Below are 14,331 nucleotides of genomic sequence, written 5' to 3' on the forward strand. Positions count from 1 at the left end.
AATTCTTTGTTGTTGGGGGCTAGAGAATGAATAAATTAATAATACAATAGTTGAATTTAAATATTTGAAGAATTGTGATATGAGATATTAACCTTACTTTTCTGTTGGTCCATGAGGTTAAATTAATGATAAATATATTGGGACCAGTGTAAGAAATCCTTGTCTACACAAAGATGGAATAATCTACCTCCAAAATTGGTGAGCTACTGTCTACTGAAGGCATTCAAAAGAGAGACTGAATTGTTTTTAGACAGGAGGTTGCATGAGACATTTATACAAAAGATGGGTGATTCAAAGTTTAAGGGTATCTTCTGTCCCTAAAATTCAATAAATCCACCGTTCTTGGCACCTTTCATTTTGAATATTTCATACTGAAGTTGTTTTTCTAAGTAATTAACTTGCTTCTTTTAAAAAAGAAGATGAACTTCTATAGGGTGTTTAAAAATCATCACACATATTGCAAAAATTAGCTTCCTGGAGGCTCCAGAGAGAAAGTGTGCTTTAAGAAGTTGAGTTAGGAGCTTCTTGGAAAAACTAACTGTATTTCCACTAGCCCAGAACTGGGATATTCTCCATGGTGTCTCTTAGATACCATATGGTTTGGAACAAGCCAGGGAGTCAGTTTGGTAGGGAAGGCACAAAAAATGGGGGGTGGGGAAGAGAATATGTTGCATTCCCAAGGAGTTTCCATATTAGTTCTACACATCTTTGTTGAGATTCCAGGTCTACCCTGGACTAAAATCTAGTGTTCTGGAGACCTGAATTTCCTGAAGGGCTGGATTCTTCTTGTCCCACTAGAAGCCATGGGTGAGTAGAAGCTATCACTGAGCAGAAGCCATGGGATAGCAGGGGCCATGGTTCAGCAGAGGACATGGTTGAGGAGAAGAGGTATGTCAGCAGGGCCAAGGGCCAGCAGGAATAATGGGTCAATGGAAACACTGAGTCAGGGAAACCACGAATCAGCAGTAATTAGGAGGAACCATGGGTCAACAGGAGCCATTGTTCAGAGGTAGTCATGGATCAAAGGAGCCAGGAATATGTGTAGGTATGTGTCAGTGAACCATGGTTTCGTAGGAGCAACAAAATAGCAGGAGCCACGGATCAGCCGAAGCAATGGGTTAGGAAGAACTGTGTATATATAGAAACCGTAAGTCAGCATGAGCCATGAGTCATCAGGACCCAAGAGTCAGCAGAGGCCATGGGTCAACAGGAGACATGCTTCAGCAGAAGCTTTTGGTTGACAGAAGCCATGGATTGGCTGGGACTGTGGCTCGACAGGAGCTATGAGTTGGTAGGCGCCATTGTTAGCAAGAACCATGCATCAGCCAGAGAGTCAGAGTAGGGGTGAGGGTAGAGGATAAAACACACACAGAAAGATGGCAGCCCCAAACTTTGAGATGACTGATACTATAAGTCAGTGGAAGCCATGATTGTGCAACAGCTACAAAGTAGCAAGAAGCTGAGTAGAGAATATTACTAACAGTAGTGGCAATAAAGTATAGAGAATAAGTTACCACCATAGTAGGGTAGGGTAGGCAACAATGCGTTTCTGAGGGAGTGGCAAGATAGCTTAGTGTCTAGAGATGCACTGAATCTTGAATGATCTAGTTCCTGAACAATGTTCTAGTACCTATGAGTATTGGCAGCTTGGCAGTTGAGATTCCTGTCTTTCCTAATTTCCCAGGTATCATTATCATAAACCCCTACTACTAATTATTTAAGTTGGAATCCTAAAAGGGAGATTACTGCTAAGTTTCTTTTCAAAAATTTTATATAAATTTGCTCTCTCCTACCTTCTAGTTGAAATATTTATAAAAATATACTCTTAAAGGCATAAAGCTTCGGGGGGGGGGGATGACAGCTATTAATATTGCTATCTATGAGGAAGAATTTCTACTACAAAAAGTTCAAATAAATGCCTGATGCATACAGTGAGATATTTGTCATCCTAACTGTCTGCCCTCTTTAGGGTTATAAAGGAAAGAACCCAATTCAATATGGTGTAAGTAAATAATATAATTTATAAGTGCATGTAACTTGAAAGTCTAGAAATTAATGTGTCTAGACTGAAGGTATGGCTGGATCTAGGGGTTTGATGATGTCAGTCAATATATACACACCTTCTCTTTAACCTCCACCTCAGCTCTGGTGGTTGAAAGCTCTGATTGGTCAGGTCAGGTCCACGTCATGTACTCACTCTTGGAGCCAGTTATGTAGGGAAATATTAACCACTCCAATCTATATGACCTGGGGCTTCGGAATACCTTTTAAGTGGGTGGAAGCTGCCTTTGAAATGTTTATTGAACATTCCCATTTGTTATTTCCCTTCCTTCATCTTATAGAATCTAGATTTCAGTTTTCAATGTGGCTAAACTTCAGGCTTGGGATAGAAGGGACGGACTGGCCTATTGCATCTGAGATGTTGAGGTGTCAGAGAGACTAGTCTGTGCCTGGAACAGCCATAAAAACTCCTTTTTAAGCACCACTTCTCATAACAGCATCACATCCTGTTATTTTAAGGGAATGTGAAGGTTGACAACACACCTACTATGGTGCAACATCCAGGACTTTTCTGTTGAGAGTGGCCAGAGTACGCTTTGGTAGGGCAAGCACTTTTTCCCATCTCTCCCCCTGCTCGTAGTATACTAGAGGAAGGGGAGCCAGTTTTGATTGAAATCAGCCCCTTCTAATATCTTGCTAAACAAAAACAACTGTCCCCAGATGCTCAGGAAATTTCAAGTCATTCCTTCCCCTGACTTGTTCTTCTCCTGTATAAAAACATTTCCAGAATTATCACACACTCCTGAAAACGTACTTCCTTGTATGTGAAACCTGCTAACAGTTCCCCCAAGTAGTATTTGAACGTGTAATGAGTGCCCAGGCTCCTGGTGTCAGAGTTATGATGGAGATGATTCTCTCCCCAAGGCAGCATTCCCTCCAAGAACTTCTACCAGGCAACCCTGGGGAGCAGTTGGTGTTAACTCCAAGCTGTATGGTTGGGAAACCACTTTCCATAAAAACACAATCTTCTTTCTCCTCATGGCTCCTACTCCGTGCTGAAAAATTGAGTCTTCCACAGGCTGTTCAGCATCTGCCTCTGTCTCCCTCCCAGAGTACTCATCTCTATGGAGAGCCACAGTCTAGCCTCATGGGCCACACCATTTGCTGTGGGACAGAGAGGTATAATTAAACCATGATGATACTGTTTGAAAGGAATCAATTATAAAAACAGTCAAAATGCAAGAGAATCTTAGGGGAAGAAGGGAGAAAATTTTCCCTGGGAATCCAGAAAACTTAGAAAAAGAGGAAACATTCAAATTCAGTCTTGATGAAAAAATAGGAGTTGGTAAAGTTAAGATTAACTAAACTACAACCGGTTGCCATCAAGTCTATTCCAATTCACAGCAAACCTATAGGACAAAGAACTGCCCCATAGGGTTTCCAAAGCTGTAATCTTTAAGGAAGCAGACTGCCACATCTTTCTCCTGTAGAGTAGCTGATGGGTTCAAATTGCTGATCTTTCAGTTAGCAGCCAAGCACTTAACCACTGTACCACCAGGGCTCCTTAAGTCAAGATTACGGTGAATAAATAAAAACAAACAAACAAAAAAAGCTAACATTTGCTTAGCACTTACTGTGTGCCAGAACAGTGACAGCATGTATTTAATGTTTTGCATGTATTTAAATGCATTACAGGTATTGTTGTTGCCACTGAGTCAATTCTGACTCAATGCGACCCCATGAGTTACAGAGTAAAACTGCTCCACAGGGTTTTCTTGGCTGTAACCTTTATGAAAGCAGATCACCAGGCCTTTTCTTGTGTGGTGCCACTGGGTGGGTTTGAACTGCCAATCTCTAGGATAGCAGTCAAGCACAAACTGTATTAAATAACCCATTTATTCCTCACAACAACCATATGAAGTAAAATGAAGTTAATATTATCCCCATTTTACAGATAAGGGGGCTGAGGCCCAGAGAGGCTATTTGCCTAAGGTCACATAGCAAGTAAATGATAGGGCTAGGATTCACCCCCAGGCATTTTGACTCCAGAGCCTGTAATCTTACCCTCTTTGCCACGCTACCTGAAAGGGCAATACGATCAGTATAGTCAAAAGTAAGGAGACATTGTGGTGGTTTAAAAATACATCTACAAATTATTTGATATTCTTTCCGTCAGAAGATGCAATCTAATTTTTCTTTCCCTAAGTATGGCCTGGACTTAGTGACTCGCTCCTAATGAATAGAATAATGTGGAAGTGATGGTGAATGGCTTTGAAGATTGGGTCATAAAAAGCACTGTAGCTTCCTCCACCTCTCTCGCTCTCCCACTCTCTTTCCCTCTCCCCCTCCCACTCTCTTTCCCTCTCCCCCACCCCATTGGTCACTCTGGGGAAACCCAACTGACATGTTGTGAGGACACTCAAGAAGCCTATGGAGAGACAGATTCACGTAGTGAGGATCTGAGGCACAAGCCCAATACCCAGCAAGGAACTGAGGCCCTCTGCCAACAGCCACCCAAGTAAGCTTGGAAACAGATTCTCCAGCCCCAGTCGAGTCTTCAGATGGCTGCAACCGTAGCTGACATCTATACTGCAACTTCCTGAGAGCCCCTGAGTCAGACCAACTCAACCAAGTTGCTCTAAATTCCTGACCCATAGACACTGTGAGAAAATAAAAGTGTGTTATTCTAAGCCACTAGGTTTGAGGATAATTTGTTATGCAGCAACAGAAACTAAGGCTGGCATGAAAATGTTCTGTGGCTACAATGTACATGGGAAGTCAGTCCTTTGGAGCTGAATCTCAGAGTTTACAGAGGAAGAGTGATGAGGAGTGAGGCTTTTAGGATTAATTATAAAACATGAGAACCATTCTGTGAGCTCAAGCTCATGGCCAAAAGCAACTATCTTCCTATCCAATCTGCAGTCTCCCATGTCCAGCCAGAAAATGTCTCCATTTCTAGGATGTCTTGTTTGTTCCACGATATTTGTATTATTACAGTATTCCTAATGTGCAGCCATTTGTGGACACATCTTTCTTCCTGACTAGATGGCAAGTTCCTGGAATGCTGGGCTCACATTTTTTTCCACCTTCCCCCATGCACACAACTCTTTGGTCACTGCAGGAGCCCGTGTATGTTTGGGGGATGAGTACTGCACACTCTGAAACCACACAGTTGATGGATCGACTGTTATTCAGTTCTAGCCAACGTGCTGTTTTCCTGTGTTTGGTCTGGAGAATAATGACCATGAGCAGGATGGATTGAGACCCAAGAGGCAAATTAGTTTAAAGTACCAGTGGGCATGCTGGACGCTTTTAACATAGTGATGTGAAATAATTAACACTTACACGGGCTCTGAAATGATCCGTACTAGAACTTTAATAGTGGGCTAATTTTTTTTTTTTTTTAATGGAGACAGGGTAATAAACCAAGGATATTCTTGGGAGTGAGAGCAGTGGTGGTTCAGTGGTTGAATTCCCATTTTCCATGCAGGAGACCCAGGTTCAATTCCAGGCCGATGTACGTTATATGCAGCCACCGCCCACCTGTCAGCAGAGGCTTGCATGCTGCTATGATGCTAGCAAGTTTCAGCAGAGCATGTGGACTAGGAAGAAAGGCCTGGTGAAAATCAGCCAATGAAAACCTTATGTGTCACAATGGTCTGATCCCATTGTACACAGAGTTCCCACTCAGTGGTAGCTAACAACAACAATCTAGGGAATAAATAAGACTGGCCCCCAAGAATGAGACACATCAATGCGAACTATCATTTCTTTGTAATGTTTGAATTAATTCCTCCTTCCTGCCTTGTTCTTCACTATTTCCTCTGTTCCTGCACACAGAGTATGTTTGATACATATTTATTTACTGAAGCAATCCTGATGTAGAGTATAATTAATATTCCTGACACTCAAGTTCTCTAGACTGTTCACACAGATAAGTAGTTGGGTCTTATTTAGGAGGGTGTTCATGGGTTAAAAAAGGATTCTATCCAGTTACAGGAGGCCAAGGGCAGGACACACATCCTAGCATGAGCAGGCAGGCAGAGGTCATTAGGGTCCCAGGAAATTGGCAAAGTTTCTAGAAAATAAAATATAAGTAAAAGAAGAGCCCCAATCATGTCAGCTTGCACAGGGGACACCTACTCTTTTTTTTTTTTTGACTACCCATTGTTTCCTCCTTCTTCTTTTAATAATAGTCCCCTGCATTCCACTGGAGAACTATCCTTTTGCTTCTTCTTGATCTATATGAATTGAATGGCATTAACTCTATTCCTGATTCCCGGGAAGGACACACAGCCCAGACCTGGCCCATAGGAGCACTGTATTCTACTGGCAACAGTGATTAGCTCAGGAATAGGCATGTGACACAGTTGTAGCCAATGAGAATATCTGAGACTTTTGCTGTGACTGCTGGAAAAGTGACCTACCCTCTTTTCTGCTCCACCTGAGCCTGGGAGGAGTTGGGACCAGAAATTCTGGCATCTGTCTTGCCATCAACTGGTGGAACTCAGGAATGAGGCCATCAGAATGGAAGTCAGAGAAGGGACAGTATTAAACAGTTCCGATTACACAATTTCAGACTCCTGATCGAGTCAAAGCCCCATATATGGGATCTTTGGCCTTTTAATGTTACATATGTCAGATTCCCTTTTTTGTCTTGCACCAGCTTGAGTTTAGTTCTCTCACTTGCAATTTTAAGAGTCCTAGCCAAAATGGCTGCCTTTGGATGTCATACCACTAGTCAAGGGCCCACCGAGGGTACACAAAATATTAGGCTCCAGGCAGCAAGACTGAGTCAGTCTCCACTGATTGATGGAGGTGAGGATCCTAATATAATCGTTCTCTTGGGCATTGGGCTGGGCTTTCAGATGGAAGACTTCAGCACCTGTAACCCAGCATGGGTGGTGAGGATACGGACTGATGCCACAAACCACCAAGACTGGTGGATGCCTTATGCTTAGTTCTATCAAAGTGCTATTACCTGAATTGCCTGGAGAAAAGTGTCCATGAGACATACGAGATGAGATCTGTGGTCAAATGAGCTCGGAGTTTCTGTGAGTGCGTCAGCATACACTGTAAAATTGCCATAAGAAGTTAGGTTGAAGGTTCAGGCACAGAGTCTCAGCACTAGGGTCCAGCAAAGAGGAGAAGAAACCAGGACCAGGCAAGGCAGGAACCAAGCACAAGAGGGTCTAGCAAGACTAACAGGCTAGTTATCCATTGTCCAAATATCAAAGGCCATAGCCAATATAGATATCATTCAAGCAGTTATCTGCGTAAGAGGTGGCTAATTTGGTGGGGGTGACTGTGTGTGTGTATGTGTGTGCACACGTGTGACTGGTCGCACACAACAGGAACTCAAGTGTTGGCTATACTTGAAGTTGTACTGCAAAGCAAGGCTCTGGGCAATCAATCCACTCAGAGCAGGGACCCAGCCACTAGCAGGGAATATAGAAATAGATCTAGCCTCACCTCTCCACCTACTGGGGTAACATGTGATCATTGCAGGGGAATAAACAGAGGTAGAACCCTCCTTGAATCATGCCACCATGGTGGAGGTGAGGAATACAGAGAGTTCAAAGAATTCAGAGAATTCTAAGTCATCCAGGGCTTTTCATATCCACTGATGTTAGGATTAAGTAAGATAAGTGTTCAACATGCTGTTTAACTTGAATTTCTTTCAATACTAATGCCATTGAAAATCTTTTCATTTGACCATTTATATGCCTTCATATGCAAATATTCTTCTGTTCGTGTAATTTATACTTTTCTTCTATTGGGATATTCATCCTTTTACATTTATTTGAAAGATCTCTTTGCATTTTAAAGGGACTAATATTTTATAAAATTTTAGATTTTTTTCCCCAGGATTTCTTTGACTAACCTTACTTTTATAACTTAATAAACCTTTTTCTTTACGTATTCAACTATGTAAGTCAAGTATTTTTTCTAAATGGTTAAGCAATTATCTCCAACTCATTATCACAAGAAATGTGAAATTCCATCTTTATCATATCCTAAACTTTTATAATATATTCTTGGTCTATTTCTGGGCTCTCTCATGTGTTCCATCGATCTGTGTATTCCTCTACTATCATATTGTTGCTTTAATAATTATCACTTTATAATACATTTTAATATCTATTGGGTGTTCATTATGCTTTTTCTTTCCCCCCAAATTCTTTTTTTTTCCTGGCATGACATTCTTCTAGAAGAGAATTAGAAACTTACAGTCAAGGTCTAGAGAAGTCCCATTGGGATTAAGATTGGAGTTAATTGGAATTTACCATATTGAGTGTCTCCATTCAGAATTTTGATGTGGTTTTTTTGTTTGTTTGTTTATGTTATTCAAGTCTTTGCCTAAACCAAAAACCAAACCTGTTGCCATCAAGTCGATTCCAACTCATAGCGACCCTATAGGACAGAGCAGAACTGCCCCACAGGGCCTCCGAGGAGTGGCTGGTAGATTTGAACTGCCAACCTTTTGGTTAGCAGCCAAGCTCTTAACCACTGCACCACCAGGGCTCCAGTCTTTGCCTGCCTCAGTAAAATGTTATGACATCATTCATACAAGTACAGTGCATTCCTTATTCAGCCAATTCTTTGTTATTACACATTTTTCTTAAAAATAGAATATTTAAAACAATGCGTTTTCTTTATTGCTGGTACAATGGACCTCATTAAATAATAATTGTTGATGATGAGAGAGATCGATGGGTAGATAATTAGAGAGAGAGAGACTGAGTACCCACAACTGTATTGTGAATCTGATCATCTCATAAATAAGTGAAATAAACAAACAGAAAAAAAACTCCACTGCTTTTCCTCTTTGCAACAATTTGTTAGTTATGCCTATGCACTAAAAAAAATTATGCACTATAGAGGCATAATTTATAAAATTTATATATGCACATTTATTATTTCTTTATTTATTCACCTGTTTTATTAACTTGGGGGTACAAAAGTCAATACATCACTTTTATTTTCCAACTTAATTGTTTGAGCTGCCACACATCTCATTTAGCAAGATTTATTATCCCCCATGGTGCCTACTCCCCACCCCACCAACAATCTCAGAAGTTTATTCATTCCAAAGGGAGCTGTCTTGCTTCCAAGCGCCAGGCAGAAGACCCGGAGAGTCTGGCCAGTCCTCAAGTACAGCTGTTTCTGTCACTGCCTCACTGTCTTGTTCTGTCAAATGGAAGCCACTGCACTGCCACAGTGATGCCCTTGTTGATCCAGGGCTCTGGCACCCCACACATGGGTTCCAGGGTTATCCACTTCCAGCCCACATCTACACATCTAGCCACTCTTGTCAAAATACGAATCCCTTGTAATCTTAAAATGTGTCGACTGCATATTAAAGAATTGAAAGGCAAAACGAGAACTTCAAGATATCATGGAGGTAGCAACTGCAGGAAGCAGCTACCACCACTAGGCCTGGGGAAACAAAGAGGTTGGAATAATGAACATTTAGAAGCTTGGAGGAGGGGTGACATGGTGCTAGGTCCCAGGCAACCGAGGAGGGGCACTGCTTGGCTGGTGCTGGTGTCTGAGAGGGGGCCCTGAGGCTGGTACTGAGAGTGCTGGAAAAGCTACAAACTGGATTTAGATACTACTTCAGAAGGGAACTGCCACTGCTGACAGGAAGAAGCATTGCTAGGGTAACACAATCAAAAGGTAACACAATAGCCACAGGCAAACAGGAAGGAACAAATCCCTTCTCCCTCTTCCAGCCCTGGAGCTGCTCTCTAGTGCCCTCTATTGACAGAGTCTGATAGGAAGCCATCTGGCAATGGAGAAATGCCATTTGCACAGTACCAACCCCAGCTCCAAGTGGTTTTGAAGCTAAGAGACAATAGACTTAATTGGCATAACCCTTTTACTTCTTTCTATCCATCTGTCCCCTCCTGTCTTCACTTCCTTGTCTATCCAGCATGTCACTTGCTCTCTGGCTGATATCCTGAACTCATTTAGTTAAAAAAGCAGATTGGTACCACTGATTATCAGCCCAATACCACCCATATGCCTTGTTATCTTCCTCTAGGCAGCTGTTTTTCCACATTCTGCAAAGACTATTTTAAATCTTCTTCATTTTCCTAAAACTTCTACCTTCTTTTCTCTCTTGGTAGTTCCTAGTTTATAGATGGAAACTCCCTCTTCAAACCCCTGCTGCTGAACAGACGTCTGCACCCAACCTTCCCACCTTCTCTCTAGTCACAATGAAAAGGTGGTGCTCTTCTTGCATAAGGGCCAGCCTTGTGCTTGTGCCTTGGGTCTCACTCCCTCATCTTTCTAGAAATTTTAAGATTTACCCATCCCAGCTCCATTCTGTGTTTTTGCTCCCTCCTCTTTACCAAAGGAAAACTTTTGGCTTATCATAAATTTGTGTTTTATTTGCTAAAAGAAATTACATTCAGCAAAATAGTACAGGTGCTTTAGAAAATAGTTCAGCAGTTTATCATAAAGTTAAATATATACTTACTATACAACCCAGTGATCTCATTCTGAGCCACTCCCTGGAAACTCTATGGGGCAGTTCTACTCTGTCTTATAGCGTCATTATGAGCCGGAATTGACTTGATGGTAACAGGTTTTTTGTTTACCCAAGACGGTGGAAAGCATGTTCACAGAAAAACTTGTACATGAATGTTTTCTGCAGCTCTCTTCTTAATCACCCCAGACTGGAAGCAATACACATACCCTTTGGCTAGTAAATGGATAAAGAAATTATAGTACCTCCAGATAATGAAATACTAAACCAGTCCAATAAACCAGTTGCCTGCCGACTTGTAGACTCATGGTGACCCTATGAGTGTCAAAGTAGATCTGTGCTCCATAGGACTGTGATCTTTCAGAAGCAGATAGCATGGCCTTTTTTCCAAGGTGCCTATGGGTGGATTCGAACCACCAACCTTTCAGTTAGTAGCAGAGTGCTTAATCATTTACACCATCCAAAACCATCAAAAACAAACCCATTGCCATTGCATCGATTCTGACTCATAGCGACCCTATAGGACAAAGTAGAATTGCCCTGTAGGTTCCCAAGGAGCAGCTGATGGATTTGAACTGCCAACTTTTTGGTTAGCAACCATGGCTCTTAACCACTGTGCCACCAGGGCCCCATTTGCAGCATCCAGGGATAAAAAATAATGAACTGTTGATACATAGAACAACATGGATGAATCTGACACGCATTATGCCAAGTGGACGAAAACAGACTAAAAAAATGGTACATTATATGATTCTGTAGATATGACATTTTGGAAAATGTGAAGTAACAGGGACAGAAAACAGACCAGTGATTGCTATAAAGAATCCCTTTGGAATTTAAAAAGATAAACCTCTTCCGTTTTTTTTTTAAAAAACAATGTTACATAAGCACAAAGCCCATTTGGACCTCACCTCCCCTTTCAAACTATTGCCAATATTGCTCTCACTTTCAAAAGGAATTTTATCAAAACAGTTTTCTACACTTACTTTCTCCACTACTTCTCCTTCCATTCACTCCTCAGCCATGAGGAGTGGCTTCTGTGTTACTCCGTCCAATCGGTATTTCTCTGTACTCCCCTTTCTCAACTTCGCTCAGCAGCTTCTCAAAAGAGATGCAACTCACCTCTTTATTTCGTTTAGAGAACTAGTCTTTCTGCTTAGACAGTACGAAGGGAGATATTTTGCTTGAGCCTGCTCTGTAATTGCCCCAGTATCTAGCACAGTTCATGCCACAGAGTAGGAAACCCAGTGAACATTTCTGGAAGGTTGCTTGGGACAGGTAGCAAAAAAAGATGACACTATCCCAAGTTTTCAAAGCAATGCCGTGTTTCCCTTGCTTTGCTTCCTCATGACATTTCCTTATGAAAACCTTTCTACCATTCATCCCCAGTCACTGAAGAACAAAACATGAACGAATCACAATTGCACAAAAGCTAATGAGAGCCTCTCATTTATATGGTTTTTGCCCCTCTAACAACAACAAATGTATTACCAAGAATGAGAGACATCTTTTATTGAACCTTGAAGAAGATGCCTTTTCCTCACTGGAACCAGTTCAGGTTCTGGATTTATTGCATGTTCTGTGTATCCTCTTTGATTGATTGGTGCTAAACAGCTGAGCAGCAACATTACTAATTATCATCAGGTTGTAATGCAGTTGAAGAGTCATTAAGGACTCTCTAAATTTGGAAAGCATTCACAGCCAAACACAGGGACTCTCCTCTCGCCTCATCCAGAAGGAGAATGCACAGTCAGGTCCCGGGGGCCCCCTTTGACTCAGCTTGGGCTTCATTTATGTTCTAGCAACTCCACTAAAGCAGGGTATACCCCTAATTTTGCCCAGTGACAAAGATGAAGTAGAATTCTGCTGAAGTGGCAATGCTTTATTTTTATTTTTTCATTAGTAGAATTTGGTAAGCTTTTCTTTCTTGTAGGGTGCAGGGTGCTATAGAGTGTGTAGGTGGCATTGACTTAATTTCAAGGCAGAGTCATGCGATTTGAGGAACCCAGCATACTTCCCCCATTGGCCTATCTCTGATGCTGAAATTTCACCTGCTGAGTATACAGTACCTTGTGAAATTAAGGAGTTGTGACCTAATAAAAAAGCTGAGCAGGAGGGAAACACACATTGAAACTGATATATTAACTTGAGATCATGTAGCCGAAGTACTCAGGACAGGATCTGGAGCATAAAACTTAATAAATAGTAACAGTTACTTCTATTACTAATCATTACTGGAGCATTCATTAAACACATCTTTGTTGAGCATCTACTTAGTGTCAGGATACTGTGTTAGGTGCTAGGGATGCAGAAATAAGTTACCACAATTTCTGTTCTCAAAAAGCCCACTTTGATCAGGGCAATAAAAACACTTACATAGATAATTCCAATTCAACGTAATAATTGCTCTCTATAATAAAAAACCCATTACCTTTGAGTCTATTGCAACTCATGGTGACCCTACTGAACAGAGTAGAACTACCCCATAGGGTTTCCAAGGCTGTAATCTTCACAGAAGCAGATTGCCACATCTTTCTGCCATGGGGCAGCTGGTGGGTTCAAACTGCCAACCTTTCGGTTAGCAGCCGAGTGCTTAACCACTGCACCACCAGGGCTCCTTCTCTCTATAATAGAGGTTTGTATTAATAGAGTTAAGTACAACGTGAAAGTGAAGGGGGGGAGAGCTAGCTGTGCTTGTGTAAGACAGGAGGCAGTTTTCCAAAGTGGGTCAGGAAGAACATTCAGGGCTTTGCCGAGTAAAGAAAGAAAGGAACTTGGGGAAGATAAGACAGCTTGGACAAGGCAAGTTGACATAAAAAAAAAAAAAAAAAAAATCCAGAATAACGAGGTAATATTTATTGGCCCAATGCATTCAGAGCCTAAATTGTCATGTGTGAAACAGAGAAACAGAGGACCAGCGAAATCAACAGATTCTTCTGAGTGCATGGGAAAATTCACGAAGGTCAAAGACCCTTGTGGAATGTACCCAAAATAGACTAAAAAAAAACTAATGTGGAGACACAGTGACCATGCAGATTCTCTTTTGTGACAAGGACACCTGTTAACCATAAACTAGCTCAGGGTTTATCTTATGCAAAGAGTATAACTTTGGATAACTTCCCTTGTTTCCTGAGCGATAATTCTAAAACTTGAGATTTCCTGAGTGGTTGAGGTGCCTTTATTGCTTTAAAACCTCCAGAATATATGTGAAAATGAAGGAGGAGCAGGCCAGGTCACAGAGATCACCTAGTAACCTGGTATCAGCTGACCTGAAGAAGGGGAACATGAGCTAAAATTCACTGTTTAATTTTCTAATCTATTTTCTCCTTTCTTCCTTAAAAACTAATTTTGACTGGCCTAAAACCAGCCTTCCTATTTTTCTAAACAGAAAGGTCTCTCTATATGCATATAGACTAGCTGCTGAAATAAACACTATGACCTTTAATTCTTTTTGTGCTTTGATTCTTTTGACACATGGAAGAATGTAGAATAAAATGGGTCTGGAAAAGTACCTGCGATGGTTAAGGTTGTATGTCAACTTGGCTGGGCCATGATTCTCAGTGGTTTGGCAGTTTGTAATGACGTAGTTTGGCAGTTATGTAATGATGTAATGTGGCAGTTATGTAATGGTGTAGTCATCTTTCGTGATGCGATCAGCCAATCAGTTGTAAAGGGAGTTTCCTCGGGGGTCTGCCCTGCATCTGATATATATATGTGGATGTTCTGGTAAAGCTTGCTTGTTTGTTCTGGATTCTGCATCCAGCACACCATCATTTGACCTCTGATTCTTGGCACTAGAACCAACTGCCTGCCATATTGCCTGCTGATCTTGGAAT

Source organism: Loxodonta africana, chromosome 12 (assembly GCF_030014295.1).
Source record: "Loxodonta africana isolate mLoxAfr1 chromosome 12, mLoxAfr1.hap2, whole genome shotgun sequence".
In the NCBI taxonomy this organism is placed as follows: Eukaryota; Metazoa; Chordata; class Mammalia; order Proboscidea; family Elephantidae; genus Loxodonta; species Loxodonta africana.